The following is a 25446-nucleotide window of genomic DNA, read 5'->3' as shown; positions in this document are numbered from 1 at the left end:
TTTACCATCTAGAAAAACTGCTGCTTTGGGAAGATTTGCCAGGTTTGTGCTGTGGCTTTTTGTAGTCTTAACCACTGGACACCAGGGAAGTCCCAGGAACAACTTCTTTTAACAGAAGAGGCAACTACTTCTTTAGAGAATAAAGAATTGGCCTTATGAGCACTATTTTTCTGCCAAGACATTTGAGACATGTTGACAAGGTAATTTCTTTATAGTGTCCTGGATTTCCACAAATTTCCTGTTGTGAACTTCCATAATTAGAAAGAGTGCTTCACTCAGGGAGGCACAAATGGTGATGTATAACAAATATTCAGTAAACCTGTTTTTTTTTAATAGACTTCCTGTGACACATGTAATTGATTAACTGCATATTAACAGGTCAGCTTCAAAATATGACTTGATTTTCTTTTTTTTGTTTGCGGCCGTGCAGCATGTGGGATCCTAGTTCCTTGACCAGGGATCAAACCTATGCTCCCTGCAGTGGAAGTGCAGAGTCTTAACCACTGGTCCACCAGGGAAGTTCCTTGACTTGTTGATTTTTAAATGTTTAAATTTTTACATATAGTAGAATTCACTTTTCTGGTTGTATTGTTCCATGAATTTTAACACATGCATAAATTCCTGTGATAATCACAACAAATGAGAAAAAGAACAATTCCAACACCTCCAAAAAATTCTCTTGTGCTGCCCTTCTGTAGGCAAACCCAACTTGACACCTAACTCCCGGCAACCACTGATGTATTCTCTGTGGCTATAGTTTTGTCATTTCTAGAATGTCACGTAAATGGATTCATACGGTATACAATCTTTAAAGACTCTCTTCTTTTGCTTAGCATGACGCATCTGGGATTGATACTTGCCGTTGCATGAATCAATAATTTGTTCCTTTTTATTACTGAATAGCGTTCCACTGTAAGAATGTATCACAGTTTATTTATCCAGGACATTTGTTTATTTATGAAGGACATCTGAGTTCTTTCCAGTGTTTTTTGATTATGAATAAAGCATCTGTAAACACTTGTTTGGAGGTTTTTGCATGATTTTAAGTTTTACTTCTCTGTGGTAAAGACCTAGAAGTGGGGTTGCTGGGTCATTTGGTAGATGTGTGTTTATAAGAAATTTGCCCGTCTGTTTTCCGGAGTGGCCGTATCATTTTGCATTCCTACCAGCAATGAAAGAAAAGTCCAGTTGCTCAGCATTCTTGTCAGCACTTGGTACTTTATTTTAGCTGTTCTAATATGTGTATTTCATGGTGGTTTTAATTTGCACTTCCCTAATAACTACTAATGTTGAGGATCTTTTTATGTGTTTATTTGCCATCTGTATATCGTTGTGATGGTTAATTTTATGTATCAACTTGAAGGGGCCATAATATTTGGTCAAATACTATTCTGGGTGTTCCTGCGAGGATGTTTTTGGATGAGATTAATGTTAAAGCAGTAGTGGAAGGAACACAGATTGCCCTCTCTAATGTAGGTGGGCCTCATCCAACTAGCTGAAGTTCTAAACAGAACAAAAAAGCTGACCTTCCCCTGAGTAAGATAATGTCTCTGGTTTGACTGCCTTTGAAGTGGGACAGTGACTTTTTCCTACCTTCAGACTCGAACTGAAACTCATGCTCTTCCTGGGTCTTGAGGCTGCCAGCCATCAGACTGGATCTACACCAGCAGTTTTCCTGGTTCTCAGACCTGCAGACTCAGACTGGAGCTGCACCTCTGGCTCTCTTTAGTGTCCATCTTGCTGACTCAGCCTGCAGATCTTGAGTCTTGTTGGTTTCCATAATCACATGAGCCAATTCCTTATAATAAGTCTTCTTCTGCATACATATACATCTGATCGGTTCTGTTTCTCTGGAGAACGCTGACTAATGCAATGGGGAAGTGTCTGTTTAAATCTTTTCCCAATGTTTTAATTGGATCATTGCTTTCTGATTTCTAAGTTTGGAGAGCTTTACATACTCTGGATACAGGTCTTTTGTTAGATGTGTGATTTGCAAATACTTTCCCCCAGTAGGTGGCTTGTCTTCATTCTTTTAACAATGAAAAGTTAAAACTTTCCTTTGCACAGCAAAAGTTTTCAGTTCTGATGATGTCAAATTCATCAATTTTTTGCTTCTACAGATCATGCTTTCAGTGTCATATCTAAGAATTTTTGGCCTAACCCAAGGTCAGGATGAGTTTCTCTTATGTTTTCTTCTGAGAATTTTGTAGTTTAATATTTTGCATTTCAATTTCAGTTAATTTTTTATATGGCATGAGGTATAGGTTAAAGTTCATTTTTTAGCATGTAAATATCCAGTTGTTCTGGGATCACTTGTTGAGAAGACTATCCTTTCCACTGAACTGATTTTTTTTAAATATTTCATTCTAATTTTACAGTGTTCAAAGGGAGGCTTGAGATTTATCAAGGACTTTGAATCTAGAGGATGATGCGTGTCCCAAAGAAGGTTTCTGATTCTTTCCTACACTTTCTAGATTTGGATAGCAATCAGTGGCTAAAAAGTAAGTTATATCATCAAATACAGATTCAACGTTCTCAAAATAGCACCGGGCCTAAGGAGACAAGAAAAGGGCTGATACATCATGAAAAATTTCAACCAAACATTTCTCCAAATCCAAATCCTATCTTTTCACAATATTCTGGAGTATTTTATTCGTGCTCTGAAAATCCAAGAGAGCTAACAGACTCTCTGTTCTCAAAATATGCCTGTTATAACTCTGCTTCCTGGATGCCCCAGTTCACAATTTATCTATATGCTTATCATAATACCTTATATATTCATTAGAAGAAGCAGTGGGCATTCAGAGAAGCAGAGGATAGCAAGGAAAGTTTGATGAAAAAAATGAAGTTTAACCATTAGAAAAGAATTTTAGATTATAAAATTCATCTTAGGAGATTGGTTCAAGATGGCGGAGTAGAAGGACGTGCACTCACTACCTCTTGCGAGAGCACCTGCATCACAACTCACTGCTGAACAATCATCGACAGGAAGACACTGGAACTCACCAAAAAAGATACCCCACATCAAGGGCCTTCCCTGGTGGCGCAGTGGTTGAGAATCTGCCTGCTAATGCAGGGGACATGGGTTCGAGCCCTGGTCTGGGAAGATCCCACATGCTGGGGAGTAACTAGGCCCGAGAGCCACAACTACTGAGCCTGCGCGTCTGGAGCCTGTGCTCTGCAACAACAGAGGCTGCAATAGTGAGAGGCCCGCATACCGCGATGAAGAGTGGCCCCCGCTTGCCACAACTAGAGAAAGCCCTCGCACAGAAACGAAGACACAACACAGACAAAAATAAATTAAAAAAAAAAAAAAGATACCCCACATCCAAAGACAAAGGAGAAGCCACAATGAGATGGCAGGAGGGGCGCAATCACAATAAAATCAAATCCCATAACTGCTGGGTGGGTGACTCACAAACTGGAGAACACTTACACCACAGAAGTGCACCCACTGGAGTGAAGGTTCTGAGCCCCACGTTAGGCTTCCCAACCTGGGGGTCCGGCAACAGGAGGAGGAATTCCTAGAGAATCAGACTTTGAAGGTAGTGGGATCTGACTGCAGGACTACTACAGGACTGGGGGAAACAGAGACTCCACTCTTGGAGGGCACACACAAAGTAGGACCCAGGAGAAGGAGCAGTGAGCCCATAGGAGACTGAACCAGACCTACCTGCTAGTGTTGGAGGGTCTCCTGCAGAGGTGGGGGTGGCTGCGCCTCACCGTGAGGACAAGGACACTGGCAGCAGAAGTTCTGGGAAGTACTCCTTGGCGTGAGCCCTCCCAGAGTCCACCATTAGCCCCACCAAAGAGCCCGGGTAGGCTCCAGTGTTGGGTCGCCTCAGGCCAAACAACCAACAGGGAGGGAACTCAGCCCTACCCATCAGCAGACAAGCAGATTAAAGTTTTACAGAGATCTGCTCACCAGAGCAACACTCAGCTCTACCCACCACCAATCCCTCCCATTAGGACGCTTGCACAAGCCTCTTAGATAGCCTCATTCACCAGAGGAGAGACAGCAGAAGCAAGAATAACTACAATCCTGCAGCCTGTGGAACAAAAACCACATTCACAGAAAGATAGACAAGATGAAAAGGCAGAGGGCTATGTACCAGATGAAGGAACAAGATAAAACCCCAGAAAAGGGCTTCCCTGGTGGTGCAGTGGTTGGGAGTCCGCCTGCCGATGCAGGGGACACGGGTTCGTGCCCTGGTCCGGGAGGATCCCATGTGCCGCGGAGCGGCTGGGCCCGTGAGCCATGGCCGCTGGGCCTGCGCGTCCAGAGGCTGTGCTCCACAACGGGAAAGGCCACAGCAGTGAGAGGCCCGCGTACTGCAAAAAAAAAAAAAAACCCAGAAAAGCAACTAAATGAAGTGGAGATAGGCAACCTTCCAGGAAAAGAATTCAGAATAATGATAGTGAAGATGATCCAGGACCTCGGAAAAAGAATGGAGGCAAAGTTCGAGAAGATGCAAGAAATGTTTAGTCAAGATCTAGAAGAACTAAAGAACAAACAAACAGAGATGAACAACACAGTAACTGAAATGAAAAATATACTAGAAGGAATCAATAGCAGAATAACTGAGGCAGAAGAACGGATAAGTGACCTGGAAGACAGAATGGTGGAATTCACTGCTGCAGAACAGAATAAAGAAAAAAGAATGAAAAGAAATGAAGACAGCCGAAGAGACCTCTGGGACAACATTAAACGCAACAACATTCGCATTATAGGGGTTCCAGAAGGAGAACAAAGAGAGAAAGGACCGGAGAAAATATCTGAAGAGATTATAGTAGAAAACTTCCCTAACATTGGAAAGGAAATAGTCACCCAAGTCCAGGAAGCACAGAGAGTCCCAGGCAGGGTAAACCCAAGGAGAAACACGCCAAGACACATAGTAATCAAATTGACAAAAACTAAAGACAAAGAAAAATTACTGAAAGCAACAAGGGAAAAACAACAAATAACATACAAGGGAACTCCCATAAGGTTAACAGCTGATTTCTCGGCAGAAATTCTACAAGCCAGAAGGGAGTGGCATGATATACTTAAAGTGATGAAAGGGAAAAACCTACAACCAAGATTACTCTACCCAGCAAGGATCTCATTTAGATTGGATGGAGAAATCAAAAGCTTTACAGACAAGAAAAAGATGAGAATTCAGCACCACCAAACCAGCTCTACAACAAATGCTAAAGGAACTTCTCTAAGTGGGAAGCACAAGAGAAGAAAAGGACCTACAAAAGCAAACCCATAACAATTAAGAAAATGGTAATAGGAACATACATATCAATAATTACCTTAAACGTGAATGGATTAAATGCTCCAACCAAAAGACACACGCTGTCTGAATGCATACAAAAACAATACCCATATATATGCTGTCTACAAGAGACCCACTTCAGACCTAGGGACACATCCAGACTGAAAGTGAGGGGATGGAAAAAGATATTCCATGCAGATGGAAATCAAAAGAAAGCTGGAGTAGCAATACTCATATCAGATAAAATAGACTTTAAAATAAAGAATGTTACAAGACACAAGGAAGGACACTACATAATGATCAAGGGATCAATCCAAGAAGAAGATATAACAATTATAAATATATATGCAACCAACATAGGAGCACCTCAATACATAAGGCAACTGCTAAAAGTTATAAACGAGAAAATCAACAGTAACACAATAATAGTGGGGGACTTTAACACCTCACTTACACCAATGGACAGATCATCCAGACAGAAAATTAATAAGGAAACAGAAGCTTTAAATGACACAAGAGACCAGATAGATTTAATTGATATTTATAGGACATTCCATCCAAAAACAGCAGATTACACTTTCTTCTCAAGTGCACATGGAACATTCTCCAGGCTAGATCACATCTTGGGTCACAAATCAAGCCTCAGTAAATTTAAGAAAATTGAAATCATATCAATCATCTTTTCTGACTGCAACACTATGAGATTAGAAATCAATTACAGGGGGAAAAAACATAAAAAACACAAACACATGGAGGCTAAATAATACGTTACTAAATAACCAAGAGATCCCTGAGGAAATCAAAAAATACCTAGAGACAAATTACAACAAAAACATAAAGATCCAAAAACCTGTGGAATGCAGCAAAAGCAGTTCTAAGAGGGAAGTTTATAGTAATACAAGCCTACCTCAAAAAAAAGAAAAATCTCAAATAAACAATGTAACCTTACACCTAAAGGAACTAGAGAAAGAAGAACAAACAAAACCCAAAGTTAGTAGAAGGAAAGAAATCATAAAGATCACAGCAGAAATAAATGAAATAGAAACAAAGAAAACAATAGCAAAGATCAATAAAATTAAAAGCTGGTTCTTTGAGAAGATAAACAAAATTGATAAACCATTAGCCAGCCTCATCAAGAAAAAAAGGGAGAGGACTCAAATCTGTAAAATTAGAAATGAAAAAGGAGAAGTTACAACAGACACTACAGAAATACAAAGCATTCTAAGACACTACTACGAGCAACTCTATGCCAATAAAATGGACAACCTGGAAGAAATGGACAAATTCTTAGAAAGGTATAACCTTCCAAGAATGAACCAGGAAGAAATAGAAAATATGAACAGACCAATCACAAGTAATGAAATGGAAACTGTGAAAAATCTTCCAACAAACAGAAGTCCAGGACCAGAGGGCTTCACAGGTGAATTCTATCAAACATTTAGAGAAGAGCTAACACCCATCCTTCTCAAACTCTTCCAAGAAATTGCAGAGGAAGGAAAACTCCCAAACTCAATCTATGAGGCCACCATCACCCTGATACCAAACCAGACAAGGGTACTACAAAAAAAGAAAATTACAGACCAATATCACTGATGAAAATAGATGCAAAAATCCTTAACAAAATACTAGCAAACAGAATCGAACGACGCATTAAAAGGTCCATACACCATGATCAAGTGGGATTTATCCCAGCAATGCAAGGATTCTTCAATACGCGCAAATCAGTCATTGCCATATTAACAAAGTGAAGAAGAAAAACCATTTGATCATCTCAACAGATGCAGAAAAAGCTTCTGACAAAATTCAACATCCATTTATGATAAAAACTCTCCAGAAAGTGGGCATAGAGGGAACCTACCTCAACATAATAAAGGCCATATACGACAAGCTCACAGCAAACATCATTCTCAATGGTGAAAAACTGAAAGCATTTCCTCTAAGATCAGGAACAAGACAAGGATGTCCACTCTCGCCACTATTATTCAACATAGTTGTGGAAGTCCTGGCCACGGCAGTCAGAGAAGAAAAAAATAAAAGGAATCCAAAAAGGAAAAGAAGAAGTAAAATCGTCACTCTTTGCAGATGACATGATAGTATACATAGAGAATCCTAAAGATGCCACCAGAAAACTACTAGAGCTAATCAATAAATTTGGTAAAGTTTCAGGATACAAAAGTAATGCACAGAAATCTCTTGCATTTCTATACACTAATGATGAAAAATCTGAAAGAGAAATTAAGGAAACACTCCCATTTACCACTGCAACAAAAAGAATAAAATACCTAGGAATAAACCTACCAAGGGAGACAAAACACCTGTATGCAGAAAACTATAAGACACTGATGAAAGAAATTAAAGATGATACCAACAGATGGAGAGATACACCATGTTCTCGGATTGGAAGAATCAACATTCTGAAAATAACTATACTACCCAAAGCAATCTACAGATTCAATGCAATCCCTATCAAACTACCAATGACATTTTTCACAGAACTAGAACAAAAAGTTTCACAATTTGTATGGAAACACAAAAGACCCCGAATAGCCAAAGCAGTCTTGAGAAAGAAAAAAGGAGCTAGAGGAATCAGGCTCCTGGACTTCAGACTATACTACAAAGCTACAGTAATCAAGACAGTATGGTATGGCACAAAAACAGAAATATAGATCAATGGAACCGGATAGAAAGCCCAGAGTTAAACCCACGCACCTATGGTCAACTAATCTATGACAAAGGAGGCAAGGATATACAACGGAGAAAAGACAGCCTCTTCAATAAGTGGTGCTGGGAAAACTGGACAGCTACATGTAAAAGAATTAAATTAGAACACTCCTTAATGCCATACACAAAAAGAAACTCAAAATGGATTAGAGACCTAAATGTAAGACTGGACACTATAAAACTCTTAGAGAAAAACATAGGAAGAACACACTGTGACATAAATCACAGCAAGATCTTTTTTGATCCACCTCGTAGAGTAATGGAAATAAAAACAAAAATAAACAAATGGGACCTAATGAAACTTCAAAGCTTTTGCAAAGCAAAGGAAACTACAAACAAGACAAAAAGACAACCCTCAGAATGGGAAAAAATATTTGCTAACGAATCAACAGACAAATGATTAATCTCCAAAATATATAAACAGCTCATGCAGCTCAATATTAAAAAAACAACCCAATCCAAAAATGGGCAGAAGACTTAAATAGACATTTCTCCAAAAAAGACATACAGATGGCCAAGAAGCAGATGAAAAGCTGCTCAATATAATTATTAGAGAAATGCAAATCAAAATTACAATGAGGTAGCAACTCACACTGGTTAGAATAGGCATCATCAGCAAATCTAGAAACAACAAATCCTGGAGAGGGTGTGGAGAAAAGGGAACCCTCTTGCACTGTTGGTGGGAATGTAAATTGATACAGCCACTATGGAGAACAGTATGGAGGTTCCTTAAAAAACTAAAAATAGAATTACCATATGACCCAGCAATCCCACTACTGGGCATATATCCAGAGAAAACCATAATTCAAAAAGTCACATGCACCCCAATGTTCATTGCAGCACTATTTACAATAGCCAGGACGTGGAAGCAACCTAAATGCCCATCAACAGATGAATGGATAAAGAAGATGTGGTATATATATATATATATATATATATATATATATATATATATATACACAATGGTATATTACTCAGCCATAAAAAGGAACGAAATTGGGTCATTTGTAGAGACGTGGATGGATGTAGAAACTGTCATACAGAGTGAAGTAAGTCGGAAAGAGAAAACAAATATCATATATTAACGCATATATGTGGAACCTAGAAAAATGGTACAGATGAACCAGTCTGCAGGGCAGAAACAGAGACACAGATGTAGAGAACAAACGTATGGACACCAAGGGGGGAAAGGGGGCTGGGGGTGGGTGTGGGGGGGTGGGATGAATTGGGAGATTGGGATTGACATATATACACTAATATGTATAAAATGGATGACTAATAAGAACCTGCAGTATAAAAACATAAATAAAATAAAATTAAAAAAAAAAAAGAGAAGCCACAGACCCTGTTTTTGTAGCCCTCCCAGCTTCCTTTTTCCCCTCTAAAAAAGTGTTCTCCTCTTGCCATGAGGGAACTTGCACGTGGCTCACCGTAGCTGCAGACTTCAAATTCTCTGCTAATTGTGAATAAACCCATTTTTGCTGGAGGAAAAAAAAAATTCATCTTAGTTTCGAAATCTAAAATTAAATTTTGTCACATATTCATTCACTTCTTTGTGGCATTTTCCAGGAGTTGGAAACTGACTTCCTTTATCTTAAAAAACAAACAAACAAACAAGCTAATTTACCATAAATAATTTGTCTTGAAAACTCAAAATTTATTTTAAAATTAAATTGATCCTTCTTAATTACGGTCCTTCAAAAGAACTTCTGAACTTGATGTTTGACTGGATGCAGCCGTCAGCAACCAGGAATAGTAACCTTTAGAAATCAGCAACATGACAGAGACGGCAGGATAGCATAGTACACCAGGGTTTCTTTATGAACCAAAGTGTTGTGAGAATTTGTTGGCAGTGATCTAGGGAAACTCTTCAACAGGGATTTCATTCAAGCCTTTAACTCACTGTAAACAACTGGCTACAATGTCCCTTTCATTTTCCCAGGATATAGACTGTACACCCAGGAGCTCTGAGTGCATTTGCAACGGCCCTTCTCCTTTTCCCCTATTGCACTTGGGAAAGAATTGAGTCAAAAAGCATGCTATTTATGATTCTTCTGAGATTGGTTTCAGGTACCTTTTATCCATTTACTATTCTGGATGATATACATTCGGCTAACTTTTTGAGGTAATGTCAGCCTAGAATGGTCTTTGGCCACATGTCTGTTCCCTTCCAGAGACCATCTGGTACCACAGGAGAGAATGAGGGGGAGACCAGAAGGCTCTGGGCTCCAAATCCCTGAGGCCAGCTCCTCCCTGTATATCCCAGTCAGCCAAGCCAATCAATTCCCCTCTTTTCTTTAAACTTCTTTGAAATGAGGTGCAATTTCTTGCAAACGAATCCTTACAAATACATTCCCTGTGGCCAGAACGGGATGGATATATTACTAATTCCATTTTTCAAATGAGGAAATTGTGGCTCAGAGAGGGTCAGTAACTTGCTCAAAATCACACAGCTGGTAAATAGTAGAACAGGGATTTGAAATTAGGGCTCTCTGACTTCAAATCTGATGCTCTTTAACCACAAGGTTCTGAAACTCATGAAAGGCTATTCTGGCTACCCCAGAGGCAGGTGAGGTGGGCTCCAGGTAACAGATGTCACTGTGTATTCATGAAATTTCACAGCTCCCAGGCGAGGTTGGTCTGCTCTCCCTTGAGTGCTCCGCTACTCTAACTACTGAGCTCATGCCAAAGAGTAAGTGCTGACTCATCTGGCAAGTGGGCTCATCTTTCCCCTGTCCAGCACGTTGCAACTCTAAAATCTCTTTAAGATAAAATAAGAGGGGCTTCCCTGGTGGCGCAGTGGTTGAGAATCCACCTGCCAATGCAGGGGACACATATTCAAGCCCTGGTCCAGGAAGATCCCACACGCCGCGGAGCAACTAAGCCCGTGTGCCACAACTACTGAGCCTGCACTCTAGAGCCCGCGAGCCACAACTACTCATGACCGTGCACCTGGAGCCCGTGCTCCGCAACAGGAGATGCCACCGCAGTGAAAAGCCCATGCACCACAGTGAAGAGTAGCCCCGCTCACCGCAACTAGAGAAAGCCCGGGCGCAGCATCAAAGACCCAACGCAGTCAAAAATAAATAAATTAAAATTTTTAAAAAAAGATAAAATAAGAGGATTCAGGAAACTGATATGCACATCTAATTGCAAGGCAGAGCAGTAGTGAGCCAAGGAGGGAAATTCCTGAAGCAGATTCTTGTAGGAAACCTTCTAAGGTGCTTTTAGAATACAAGGCAGAAAGGAGGCCCTGAGAAGCATGTACCTCCAAGAGAAAGCCTGTTTCATTTACTTTTTATTTTGGTTTTTTTTTTTTGGTCGTGCCTCACGGCTTGCAGGATCTTAGTTCCCTGACCAGGGATAGAACCCCGGCCCCTTGCAGTGGAAGCATGGAATCCTAACCACTGGACTGCCAGGGAATTCCCTGTTTCATTTACTTTTTAACAAGCATATGAAATTGTATAAAGATTCCGTATGCCTGATGGGCACACTTCTCTCCCTCTTCACAACGCGACCTCGTCTCTGATGGTGGCACGTTCTGTTTAAGCTGCTATAAACGGGTATTTCCGGTGCTTGCAGTCAAAAGCATTCTAATAGATTAAGTAGGTGCGCAAGAGATGTTTGCAGCTTCTAGAGAGGAGCTGATGGTATGGATTTGGCAGAGGGATCAGAGCTGTAAAGGGGTAGAAGAGTGATGGGGGGAAGTCAGGGATGAGAGCTGGAGGAAACAGCTGCAAGACATCTTAAGAAGACATAGAATAAGAAGCAGAAATCTGGGGCCAAGGGAAACGAGTGTCTGGGGCAGAGCGTGAGAGAGCATATTCTGGGTTACCATGGTTCCTGCCTGCGAGCAAATGCAGCACAGGACTCATTACTATGCGGGCGAGGCCCAGGTGCACGGGAGGTGCAGGCCACCTGCCCGCACTCTCCTCCTCTACACACGTCCTGTACGTAGCCTGCGGGACCCCAAACTCGCCTGCTTTCCCACCACCTTTGGGGACCGCTCATCCTCAGCCTCTTTGGCTGTTCCCCCATCTCTGGAACCTCTAAATGGTGGACTCTCCTGGTTTGAAATACCATTTATATGCCTACAACTCCCTAATTACTGTCTCCAGCCCAGATCGCTCACATGGACTCCAGACTCCTAAAGCCAAGCGTCCACTGGGTGGCTCCACTTGAAGGCATCCTCATGTCCGAATTCGAACTCCTGACGTTTGCCCAAAACACACATCTCCCATGATCTCCTCCAGCTGCACAATGGCAACTCCATTCTTCTAATTGCTCCAGCGAAAATAAACTTGGTGTTATCCTTGACCCTTCTGTTTCTCATTCCCCACAGATGGACTGACCACAAATCCTGTCAGTTCCACCTGCAAAATACATCCAAGATCTTCACCACTGGTACCGCCTTCTCCCTGGCCTTATCACCACCATCCTTTGACTGGATGATTCTGCCTGTGTCTCCTTTTAGTTGGTTGTGTTGTTTTCTGTTTAAACTTCTCCAAGCCCTCGCTATTTCTCTCAGAGTAAAAGCCAAAGTCTGTACAGTGTCCTACAAGATCTCACCTGATCACACTGGCCTCCTTGCCAGGCATTCTCCTGCCTCAGAGCCTTTTACACTCGTTCCCTCCACCGGGAATGCTATTCCCTTCACCTGGAACACTCCTGCCAGGTATCCATGTGGCTGGCTCCTTCGCGTCCCCCAGACTCAGTCAAAACCCCCTTACCTCAGCAACACATATGTCACTTCTCCTCAGCAATGACCACCGTCCAACATACTGCCCATTTCATCACTGGTTTATTGTCTGTCCTCCTGGTGATAGGCTATAAGCTCCTTGAAGGCAGGGCATTTTGTCTGTTTTGTTCATTGCCATATGCCCAGCATGAGTGCCTGGAGATATGAACCCTCAAAAATATTTATAGGGCTTCCCTGGTGGCGCAGTGGTTGAGAGTCTGCCTGCCGATGCAGGGGACACGGGTTTGTGCCCCAGTCTGGGAGGATCCCACATGCCGCGGAGCGGCTGGGCCCGTGAGCCACGGCCGCTGAGCCTGCGCGTCCAGAGCCTGTGCTCCGCAACGGGAGAGGCCACAACAGTGAGAGGCCCGCGTACCGCAAAAAAAAAAAAAAAAAAAAAAAAAAAAATTTACAGACTTATAAATATTTTTATAATATAAATATTTTTATAATATAAAAGATTTATAGAACACATGACCCTCTCCTCCAGGAAGCTGCGCAGCACCTCAAACCTCATCTGTTCACAACTGAAATCAGCACCTGCCCCACAGAAGCTCCTCCTCAGTGTTCTCTGAGCATCCTCTTCCACCGCTCCCTCCCAATCCCTCATCCAACCAATGCCTGATTCCTACAGTTTCACCTCCTAAGTGTTTCTTAATCCATCTCCTTTCTACCCTGCCTCATCTCACTGATTAACTCTGCAGTAACTTCCCTCCTGGACTTCCTGCCTGTAGGATTTCTGCTCCCTCCCCTTTCCCAATCCATCACTGGTATAGCTGTCACAGTGACTATTTTTGTTGTTTAATAATTACAGTAAATTAATTTGAAATATACATGCAGGTTGAGTACCTTTTTTTTTTGGCCACGCCGCATGGCGGATCTTAGTTCTCTGACCAAAGATGGAACCCGTGCCCCCTGCAGTGGAAACGCGCAGTCTTAACCACTGGACTGCCAGGGAAGTCCCGAGTACCCTTATTTTTTTGTTCAATTTTTCCTTTTCTTTTTATCACTTGAAACATTTAAAGTCTACCAAAAAGTTGAAAGAATGAATTTTCATATACCCTACACCAGATTCACCAATTGCTAACACGTTGCCATATTTCCTTTCTCTCTTTCTCTCTCTCTTCTTCCCTCCCTCTGTATATATATATGTATGTATACATATATATACACGACTCTTCAGCCCTAAATACTTCAGTGTGCATCTCTTAAGAACAAGGACATCCTCCTATATAATCACAATGCCATTATCACACCTAAGAAAAATAACATTAATTTAACATCACTGGATAAGCAGTCCATATTCAAAATGTCCCCATTATTCCAATATTGTTTTTTATAGTTTGGTTGTCATATCTTTAGTTTCTTTTACTCTTGATCAGTCCACACTGCCTTTTTATTTTTCATGCACTTTTTTTGGAAGAAAACAAGCCAGTTGTCTTATAGAATCCTACTGACTAAAGAGTTACTATATGATCCAGCAGTCCCAATCCTGGGCATATATCCAGAGAAAACTAATTGGAAAAGATACATGCACCCCCAATGTTCATAGCAGCACTACCTACAATAGCTAACACATGGAAGCAACCTAAATGTCCATTGATAGACGAATGGATAAAGAAGATGTGGTATATACACACACACAAACACACACACACACAATGGAATGCTACTCAGCCATAAAAAAGAATGAAATAATGCCATTTGCAGCAACACGGATGGACCTAGAGATTATCATACTAAGTGAAGTCAGAAAGAGAAAGACAAATAGCATATGATACCACTTATATGTGGAATCTAAAATATGATACAAATGAGCTTATTTACAAAACAGAAACAGACTCACAAACATAGAAAATAAACTTATGGTTACCAAAGGGGAAAGGGATTGGGGGGAGAGGGATAAATTAGGAGTTTGGGATTAACACATACATACTACCATAATGTAAAATAAACAACAAGGACCTACTGTATAGCACAGGGAACTATATTCAATATCTTGTAATAAGCCATAATGGAAACGAATCTGAAAAAGTGAATATATACAGTGTATAAAAAGTGTATACAAACACACACACACATGCTCATATATATAACTGAATCACTTTGCTGTATACCAGAAACTAACATGACATTGTAAAGCAATTACACTTCAATCAAAGAAACAAAAACAAACAAACAAAAAAACCCCACTACTCTGAGTGTTCCTTTCCTCCCTAAAGCCCTTCACTGGAAATCCAGTACCAGAAGGTTAAGATTGGAGCTTAAGATTCCCCTAGGTCCTCTGTGCCACGCCTTCCGTCTAAGCTGAACTGGTTGAAACTTAGTCTCCAGCCCTCCACTGTCCTTCACACCCAGGTCTATGCTTCTCTTTTTTAAAATTAATTAATTTATTTATTTATTTATTTATTTTTGGCTGCATTGGGTCTTTGTTGCTGTGTGCGGGCTTTCCCTGGTTGTGACGAGCGGGGGCTACTCTTTGTTGTGGTGCTCGGGCTTCTCACTGCGGTGGCTTCTCGTTGTGGAACATGGGCTCTGGGCGTGCAGGCTTCAGTAGTTGTGGCACGGGCTCAGTAGTTGTGGCTCGCGGTCTCTAGAGCGCAGGCTCAGTAGTTGTAGCACATGGGCTTACTTGCTCAGCGGCATGTGGGATCTTCCCGGACCAGGGCTCGAACCCGTGTCCCCTGCATTGGCAGGCGGATTCTTAACCACTGCACCACCAGGGAAGCCCTCTATGTTTTTCTTGTCACTGAACTTTGGTTCATTCAGTCCCCTCTGCCTGGAATGCCCTTTCCCCTCCTCTTTCCCCAGTAAATTGCTACTTGTGCTTTAAAGACTCCTCCTCCTCCTTCAGGAAGCCTTACCTGATTACCCTGCCTGGGTGCTCCCCTAATCTCCATTCCTATGCCTATCCCTGCACTCAGAACACTGTGTTCTAATATCATGGGTGTGCCTGTCTCCTCCACTAGACCATGAGATGACAGAGGACAGGGACTGTGGCCGACCTACCTCTGTGTGCCTCAAGAAATGTGTGTGGAATGAATGAGTGAGAAACAGGAGAGAGGAAGAAAGGGCTCTCGTTGTTCTGTTCTTCAATCCCAGGAAGAAAAGGGTCTGCATACCCTCACTAAGGAAAAAGCCAGAAGGAGGGTAAAGCCAGGTTGATGGTCCCACTACAAGAATAAAAGCAGGGGCTTCCCTGGTGGCTCAGTGGTTAACAATCCGCCTGCCAATGCAAGGGACACGGGTTCGAGTCCTAGTCCAGGAAGATCCCACATGCCATGGAACAGCCCATGCACCACAACTACTCATCCTGTGCTCTAGACCCCGTGAGCCACAACTACTGAGCCCACGTGCCACAATTACTGAAGCCCGTGCATCTAGAGCCCATGCTCCGCAACAAGAGAAGCCACGACATGAGAAGCCCGTGCACTGCAACGAAGAGTAGCCCCCGCTCACCGCAACTAGAAAAAGCCTGCACACGGCAACAAAGACCCAACACAGCCAAAAATAAATAAACAAACAAATAAATAATTTTTTAAAATAAAAGCGGTGGGCTCGGGTCTTCTTATTGGCCTTTCTCTTACCATCACAAGGAGCCCCAGAACCATGTCCCCTGAGCCTCTGTAAGCTTTCCTAAGCTGAGTGACTTCTGTGTTGTAGTTTCCCTGTAGTAACAAAGAGTCGCGCCTTCAGCATTAAGGGCCCATAGGCCTGTCTTCAGGACAGCAAGAAAGATGCAGCTGGGGAGCCATCTCACAGTGTTGGAAAGAGGAAATCCCTAGGTAAGGCCCTGGATGGTTGGAGCTTCAAAGGGGAAAGGTCCTAGGGCCTGTGACTAGGAAGAAAAAGGAGAGCTTAGGGAATTGATCTGGACCAGAGAAATGTCTATTAGGTTTAAAAACAGGTCCCAGAAGATCTTGCATGGGGAGTTGTTTTACCAAATGTCGAAGAGTTTGGGCCTGTTGTCAAACCTGGAAAGAATGTCTTAAGACCTGGCAGTGGCTAAGGGGATTAGCTCTGCCTTGGAAGAAAGGCAAAAGTGGGAGGGACTCCAGAAAAGTATTCCAAAAATCAGAGCCCATAAGTTTTATTTTACATGCCAACTCTAATCAGTTGGTAGGAGCTTTCAGGACTGACAAATTGAGGAGTCTAAAGCCATCACAAGACTCAGTGAAAGAAAGAAGGAAAGAAGGAAGGAAGGAAGGAAGGAAGGGCACTGTGATTGATTAATCATGTCTGCCATGGGTTCAGGTAAGGAGGTAATAGGAAAGGACCTGGGAATCAAAAAGGAATATAAAACAGGGGCTCCTAAAATGTATATTTGAATGACTTAAATCTGGCAGGGCATGTACCTGAGTGGAAATATGGGTTTTGTCATTAGACAGAGCTGACTTTGAATCCTGGTTCTGCCTCATTTCTTACTGTGTAATCTTCGGCAACTTACAAAACCCAGTCTGTAAAATGGGATTGTTTTGCAGGTTAAATTAAATAATTTATTACAATGATAAGGAGACACATAGTAATTTCTATTAGCGAGGCATTGTTCTAAGACCTTTATATGTATATTAATTAATTTGATTCTCACAACAACCCTATAAGGTTATTCTTCTCAGTTTACTGATGAGGAAACTGAAGTTCAGGGAGGTTAAGAGACCGGCCAAGAAGCTCTGTGATTTCACGGTATTCTCTAAGACTTGACCCTGAAGTTCACATGGGCATAAAATACATTTAATAGGGCTTCCCTGGTGGCGCAGTGGTTGAGAGTCCGCCTGCCGATGTAGGGGATGTGGGTTCGTGCCCCGGTCTGGGAGGATCCCACATGCCGTGGAGCAGCTGGGCCCGTGAGCCATGGCCGCTGAGCCTGCGCATCTGGAGCCTGTGCTCCACAACGGGAGAGGTCACAGCAGTGAGAGGCCCGCGTAACGCAAAAAAAAAAAAAAAAAAAAATACATTTAATAGAGCTCTTCAACTTAAACCAGGCAGACTACAGAGTTATGAACAGGACAGGAGCATGGGTTCACTTGAAGAAAAGAGAAAGAAGGACAAAACCAGGACTTAGGAATTTGGCCTCCAACAAAACACCTCTGGCCTTTTTACTTTTTGCTGGAACATCAAAGGCTTACTCCTGATCCACCAAAATAAGCAGGGTGGGGATGTCTTCAGTTTGCGGATGACCCATCCTGCTTTCTCCTGTGATGGATTGAGGCATTCTTTCACAACATGGCTTTAGACCAGGTGCTGACAAACTACAGCCAGATCCTGCCCATCACCGTTTTTTAAAAATACAGTTTTGTGGGAACATAGCCAGGCTTATTCTTTGATGGTGCTGTTTGATGTTTTTTCCATGGCCATTTCCACACTACTTCCGCATAACTGAGTCGTCACGATGGAGACCATCTGGCCTGCAGAGCCACCTACCTGGCCCTTTGCAGGGAATGTTTGCTGATCCCTGCTGCCCACCTTAGGCCAGACTTTCTACATATCAGTATGGCATGCGTGATCAATCATCTGTCCTTAACCAGGGAAGGGAGAACAAGATGTCCCCTTGGGTGTTCGCCAGGAAAGGTATGAAGGTAGGATGTCCATGAGAGGAACCAGGGTGAAAACACATGTGGTCAGGATAGGATATTGCAGGGACTTCCCTGGCGGTCCAGTGGTTAAGACTCCGCTTCTACTGCAGGGGGTGCGGGTTTGATCCCTGGTCGGGGAACTAAGATCCCACATGCCACATGGCATGGCCAAAAAATAAATAAATTTTAAAAAAGAATAGGATATTGCAGAGTGCCGATGTTAATCTATATGATGTGATAAAATGGCTCTGTGTCAACTGGGAATCACAGTGTTAAAAAACAAACTTCAACAAACTTAAGCAGATTTCTCATCTGCAGCAGCGGTCCCCAACCTTTTTGGCACCAGGGACCAGTTTGGTGGAAGACAATTTTTCCACAGACGGTGGGGGGAAGGCTGCGGGGGGGACGGTTCAGGTGGTAATGCGAGCGATGGGGAGCGGTGAGGGGCGGCAGATGAAGCTTTGCTTGAGCTCGCCCGCTGCTCACCGCCTGCTGTGCGGCCCGGTTCGTAACAGCCGCGGAGCGGTACCAGTCTGAGCCCCGAGGGTTGGAGACCCCTGTTCTGCGGGACTTCTCAGGACCTTTAAAATGCCATCATGCCTTGAGAGTGCTGAGAGGGGGATATGGCTCACAGAACGTATTTTCCCCACGGGACTATCTTCTTTGGAACATTCTTTGGCAGACGCTGAAATAAAAGAAATCTTTAGAATCATGCCCCCTGGGAACTAGGAATGAAAATGGTGAGGGCTGTGGCTTGCTGAGCATGTCTTTCTCTCAGCAAGGGAAGAAGCAGGAGAACTAAAGAGAGCCAGAGTGGAAAAAAAGGAGAGGTGTTTGAAGAGAAGAAGGAAGGAAGCAGAACCCTGGAGAGACAACTTGGACAGATGTGAGGAACACTGGACGACTGGACTATGGGAGGGAACAATGTGTCAAAAGCAGGGCTGTGGCCCAGTGCAGGGTGTGTGGTCACCTTCACCATCACCGTTGTCATCATCAGCACCACCAGAGAAGCTGACCTCCCCTGAGGCCTCACTACTCTGCAGATCCTGCATTATGTCCTTTAGACACATGATGTCGCTTAATTCCCATTTTACAGATGAAGAGATAGAGTCACCCAGAGTCAAAGTTTATAAAGCTTATAAGTGGCAGCGCACAGACTCTGTGAGTCGGACCCCAGAGCCCATGTTCCCACCACTGCCCTGCACTGCTCTACTGAGTTAGATGGAAGCCTGGAATTCCATTATGCAGCACGCAAAGGATACTGTACACAAATGCAACACCAAAACATTCAGAGGAAAAGACAAAACAAACCAATGTCACTTTGGATATTTGGCTGCACGGGCCAAACAGCTAGAGGACTGACTTTTTTCCACAGCACATTCAGATGTTTGGATATCATATTTTCTTCCTCTCTCTCTTCTTACTCTTTTATTAACTATCCCTTCTTAACTTATGTCATAAATTATATATCAGGCTTAGCCAAAGTATTACGCTTGCTCATAAAGTGAACAAAAGAAGACATTTTTTTGAAAGTTAAAAAGCATTTTCAACCCGACCGTTATGACTACCATATTTACAATAAGCCTCATTTAGATTTCATACAACTGCCAGTTCTTTGCGGGGGGGGGACTGGGGCCCTCAGAATAGCTTCCTAGGACAGGTTCTGAAAACATGAATCACAGCTCAATTAAATCTTCTGTGGCTCAGAAACATACCAGCGTTAAATGCTAGCATTTATACAGTCCTAGCTAACAGATGATTTCCACGCTTAAAATATGATGAAAATAGTAAGTAAATCACACTATTTGGGGGTAGGGGGACGGACATAAACCCAGGTCTGGAAAAGCAGTCCAGGATGTGAAAAACTTGCACATTGAATATTTTGGATTTGCAGCGATGGCAAAAAAAAAAAAGAAGAAGATGCCGCTAGCATGCTACAAACAGCTGGAGCGCCTGAAGGTGGTTTGCGTGGGACAGTCCACCTCTGATTTACTTTCTTGCATCTACAGCAAAATAACGGACAGCTGCCAGCAGGCCAGGGTGAAACAGAAAGGCCGTCACCCTGCTGTAAATGTCTGTTTACCTGGTGGGTGGTGAGGGCAGGGCTCCTTCGTCCAGAAGAGCTGCAGGGCAGAGCATTCAAATGGTGGCTGGCCCTGGGATGCTGCCCTTCACGCTGCTTCAGCTGCTTCTACGATCCCACTGGAAATCTCAAAGGGCCGGAGAGCCTCAAGGCCAATATTCCGTTTCCAAGACAGTCTTCCTCCCCCACTGCACCTCCCTTGCTTGTGCAGACTCTGGAGCAGCTCGGGTTTCTTCCACCCCTGTTCCAGGCAGCTGGGAATCTAGGCGTTGTGCTGGCTGAGTGATGTGGCCCCTGAAACCACTTCCAGATGGGCTTGGCGGGTCAGACTTCCTCTCGCAGCCTCCTCCGGCCGCCTGCAAATCATTTCAAAAACAAGGCTGCTCTGGAGGAAAACATTCCAAACTGGAGAAAAGCAGATGCTTGGAGGGTGAATTTCCACCACACATTGGGTCTAAGGTAAACTTTGAGAGGGCAGAAGTGAAAAAATTAAGTTCATACTGATTTTAAGAATATCTTTCCTGGCCACTAGCTTCTCCTAAAATGCCCTAGTTATTAAAATGCTGTTGTCCCCAAATCAAAGCCCAGATAAAAACTGTGGTCTCCCTTCGACCAAGGCAATGATAGTGATGGAAATTTCAAGATGGTGTGTTTTGTGACTGAACATGGGAAGGAATCAGGCAGTGAATCAACCCCACCCAGCTCTGTGCTGTTCTGTGTTCCTGCCATTGATTCTCAGAAATCCAGGAAATGGTGCCAGCACTTTGCCTGGGATCATGGAATTTATTTAGCAATGGCCTCTCTCCCTCATTCCTATAAAGAAATGAGTCTGCCTCTGCTCACTGCCACCTTCTAAAGTGGTATTGCCCAACAGAAATATAATGCAAGCCACATTGTCATTGAAAATTTTCTAGTAGTCACTTTAAGAAAAGTACAAAGAGGTAAAATTAATTTTAATGATAAATTTTACTTAACATAATATATACAAAAACATTATTTCAACATGTGATTGGTATAAAACTTATTAACAAGACATTTTACACTTTTTGTTTTGTATGAAGCCTTTGAAATCTGGTGTGTATTTTACACCTGCAACACATCTCAATTCCCAAACTAAACTTCATCAGAAACAATTGATATGTATTTAGATTTGATAAAATTTACAGTTTAAAAAATAGATTCACGGGCTTCCCTGGTGGCGCAGTGGTTGAGAGTCCGCCTGCCGATGCAGGGGACACGGGTTCGTGACCCGGTCCGGGAAGATCCCACGTGCCGCGGAGCGGCTGGGCCCGTGAGCCATGGCCGCTGACCCTGTGTGTCCGGAGCCTGTGTTCCGCAAGGGGAGAGGCCACAACACTGAGAGGCCTGCGTACCGCAAAAAAAAAAAAAAAAAAAATAGATTCACATATTCAGGTTGCTCCAACATACTTCAAAATTTTCCAATAACTGAATCGTGAATCAGTTTTTCAATTTCAATTGATTAAAACTAAGTAAAATTTAAAATTTGGTTCCTCAGGACTTCCCTGGTGGCGCAGTGGTTAAGAATCTGCCTTCCAATGCAGAGGACGTGGGTTCGATCCCTGGTCAGGGAACTAGATCCCACATGCATGCTGCAACTAAGAGTTCGCATGCCACAACTAAGGAGCCCACCAGCCTCAACTAAGGAGCACACGTGCCACAACTAAAGGAGCCAGTGAACCGCAACTAAGGAGCCAGCAAGCCGCAACTAAGGAGCCTGCCTGCCACAACTGAGACCCAGTGCAACCAAAAATAAAAAATAAATAAAATTAAAAAAAAAGAAATTGTTTGTTTAAAAACAAATAAATAAATAAAATGCAGTTCTTCAGTGGCACGAGTCTTTTTTTTTTTTTTTTTGGCTGCATTGGGTCTTTGTTGCTGCAAGTGGGTTTTCTCCAGTTGTGGCGAGCAGGGGCTACTTTCATTGCAGTGTGGGCTTCTCATTTCGGTGGCTTCTCTTGTTTCAGAACACAGGCTCTAGGCTCGCGGGCTTCAGTAGTTGCAGCATGCGGGCTCAGCAGTTGTGGCTTGCGGGCTTAGCAGTTGTGGCTTGCAGGCTTAGTTGCTCCAAGGCATGTGGGATCTTCCCAGCCCAGGGCTCAAACCCGTGTCCCATTCATTGGCAGGAGGATTCTTAACCACTGCACCACCAGAGAAGCCCCTCCTTTATTTCTGCTGGGCCATGTGCTGAGCTGCAAGAGGCTTACTGTCTATGACCTATATTTCCAAATTGGATGCACAGATTCTCCCCTGGGGAAGAAATGAGAATAGAAAGAGATGTAGGATATAAGGGGCACCCTAAGTGTAGTGGCTACCAGCTTGGGCTCTGGAGACAGACCGACAGACCTAGGTGTTAGCTCAGATGTTACACTTACACATTCCTGAAAATCTCACCTTCAGTTTCCTCATCTGTAAGGTGAGGAAGCTTCCTGTGAGGGTTAAAAGACCTCATGCATGTAATGCAGCCAGTAAGGGCTCAGAACATGGAAGTGATTATTATTGTTGTTGCATGAAGACACCCCAAGGTATAAACAAGAGAAAGAAATTGTAACAGTAAGCAATCGGTAACTTTTTTCAAAAAGCCCAAATGAGTTATATGCTGTTTCAAACACTGGTAGCCTGGTACAACTTAATAACCTCTCTGCTTCTTCCCTTCAAATAGAAACACGCTGTCATTTGAGGTGGCAACTGTCCAGTTAAAAATACTCACCTCCTCAGAGGTCCTGAAGCTAGAGCGGCACGTGAGCAGAAGCTGGCTGGCTGTGACTTCCTAGAAAGCTACTGTTTTCCTGGCAAAGAGCTGTCTGATGCCTTTTGCCCTTTCCTCCTGTCTGAAACCCAACCTTGGTGCCTGGAGGTGGAGTCGCCATCTCTCAGCCCTGTGGATGAAAGGCCCACCCCGTGCTGCTGCATATGGTCCGACGGGCTGTGCGCAGAGACCGCTGTGGTGAGTCAGTCAGGGTCCCGGCAGGACACAGATGGCCCACCCCAGTGAGCTAATGGTGGAGACTCTTAAAACAGGCACTATTTGAAAAGGTGTAGTCAGTGTTAGGGAAACTTGGTTACGAATTGATGCTATAGGGCTTCCCTGGTGGCACAGTGGTTGAGAGTCCGCCTGCCGATGCAGGGGACATGGGTTCGTGCCCCAGTCTGGGAAGATCCCACATGCCGCGGAGCGGCTGGGCCTGTGAGCCATGGCCGCTGAGCCTGCGCGTCCGGAGCCTGTGCTTCGCAACGGGAGAGGCCGCAGAGGTGAGAGGCCCGCGTACCAGAAAAAAAAAAAAATTGATGCTATAGCACCAGGAGTGGGAGGAAGCAGCCGCAGGGGAGGGCTGCCCAAGAGGAGCGCCCTCTGTTCACCCCCACGAAAGGGACTAGGAGGTACATTACCCCAACCTTACAATCTCCTGTTGGTGGTGCCTCCCATTGGCCAAACCCAGCTGGAAGTCAGAGACGTGGAGACGTCAGGTGATGTAGTACATTTAGGTCAGCCTCACGGCACTGAACAAGTTAAAGAAGAGTAGAGAATAGATCTTCATAAGCAAATGGAAACTATCCATGCCCCGGCGCTGGGTGACTCAGCAGCCCTGCACATGTTAAGTGAGGAGGGCAGAGCAAGAACACAGGAGAAGCCTCAGTCCCGATGGCACCAGGAGTCACCAGAGCAGCCTGAGCTGACTACTTACGGAGCATCTAACCGTGTGAGGAAAATAAACCTGGATGCAGTTAAGTTACTTTGCTTAGGTTTCGGTTATCTGCCTGAACACAGTCCTATGTGATCTATATGCATTTTCGATTTGTGCTATCATTAGTCAACACAATGTATATCTGAGTCATTATTATTCCATGTTTATTTCTTATTAGTTGAAAGCCAAATGTTCATCATTTCTTACCCAATGGGCCTGCCTTGGCTGAGTGTATTACTTTGTAGATAAGTAGGTAAGATAAACTCTATTAAGGCTGATAAATGTGACTGGAAGGAAGGGAAGCAGCATTGTGCAGCAGCAGTGAATCACTGCACTGGGTCAGGCTGACAAGCCTCTATTTATTGCCTCTGTCTCCCAGGGCTGGGCTCCAGGATCATCCACATGGGGCAGGAAATACAACTATGGGGGCCTCAATTCCCTCTCTTTGGCTGGTGGGGCTCAGTGATGGGTCATCTCCTTGTCCAGAGCTTAGCTGCTCTGGCTCTTGCCTGCTACCCCCGGAGCTGCAGCAATCGCTCCTGCACCTGACTCTCTGCACACAGGGTCCCTTTCTCCCACGTGAGATGACTGCTTTTCCTCCCTGGCTTTTGTGCCAGCTCCTTCCTCTGGTAATTGGTGTAGGCTCTACCTGGCCTGGGGTCCTGCCTCGTTCCGGCCAGCTGCCCTCTCCAGGCCTTGGCCGCAGCTCTCGCCATGGCTGGAGCCCTGTGATCTGGGAGCAGACCTCTCAGACACCATCTGCTTCCTCCGTCTCAGGAACAGTGCCTGCCTAGGCTCTCTGCTGTTGAGCTCTGCCTACCTGCTGGCACTCCTCAAAACCCCTTCTCAGACTGCTGCCAATAAGCCCTTGGCCTGAGTTCTCAACTGAGATTAAGGCATCCGTTGGACACGGCCATTTTACACTCCTGGCTGAAAATACTGCACTGTCTGCCACCTCCCAGCACCAGCCCCTCCCTCTCGGACTGACTCCTCAGTGGCCCGTAGCTAAGGAGGGGTAGAAACAGTAGTAATATAATGAAAATGATAGAAGTTAAACAATCTATGACTTACTAAATGCTAACCACGTGCTAGGCATTTCATAAGCGCAGCACTGTCCTTGCTCTGCGTGGCATCAGCACCAATTTCAGTCACCACAGTGTAGTTTAATAACATCAGTCCCCCTACAACACAGTTCAAATCTGTTACCACAGTATATCAACTGAGTAATTGGATAATTACTAACTTTGCTGCTAGCTTTTCAGTCCACAAAATTACTACGCTGATAACAGAGCCACATCAATGATGAGTGACCAATCGTGTCACTTCTTTGACAGTCTGTCCTTGATTGGTCACTGGATAGCTGTTA

General features: G+C 43.8%; 1 protein-coding gene across 5 annotated transcripts in view; it reads right to left on the bottom strand.

Annotated features, from left to right (window-relative positions):
* Nucleotides 1–25446, bottom strand: part of GLT8D2 (glycosyltransferase 8 domain containing 2) — a 58103-nt gene that overhangs the window by 26549 nt on the left and 6108 nt on the right. For 3 of the 5 annotated variants that reach the window (XM_060167177.1, XM_060167178.1, XM_060167179.1), the window contains exon 3: nt 20377–20732. The gene's annotated coding sequence lies outside the window, so the exon portion shown is untranslated. Of the gene's footprint in view, nt 1–4112; nt 4241–20376; nt 21072–25446 lie in introns of those variants that run through there. The other 2 variants (XM_060167180.1, XM_060167181.1) reach the window with 2 other exon arrangements.

This window comes from Lagenorhynchus albirostris, chromosome 11 (genome assembly GCF_949774975.1).
Source record: "Lagenorhynchus albirostris chromosome 11, mLagAlb1.1, whole genome shotgun sequence".
NCBI classification, from domain to species: domain Eukaryota; kingdom Metazoa; phylum Chordata; class Mammalia; order Artiodactyla; family Delphinidae; genus Lagenorhynchus; species Lagenorhynchus albirostris.
The sequence above is the reverse complement of the archived record's forward strand: the minus strand, read 5'-3'. Positions and strand labels throughout refer to the sequence as shown.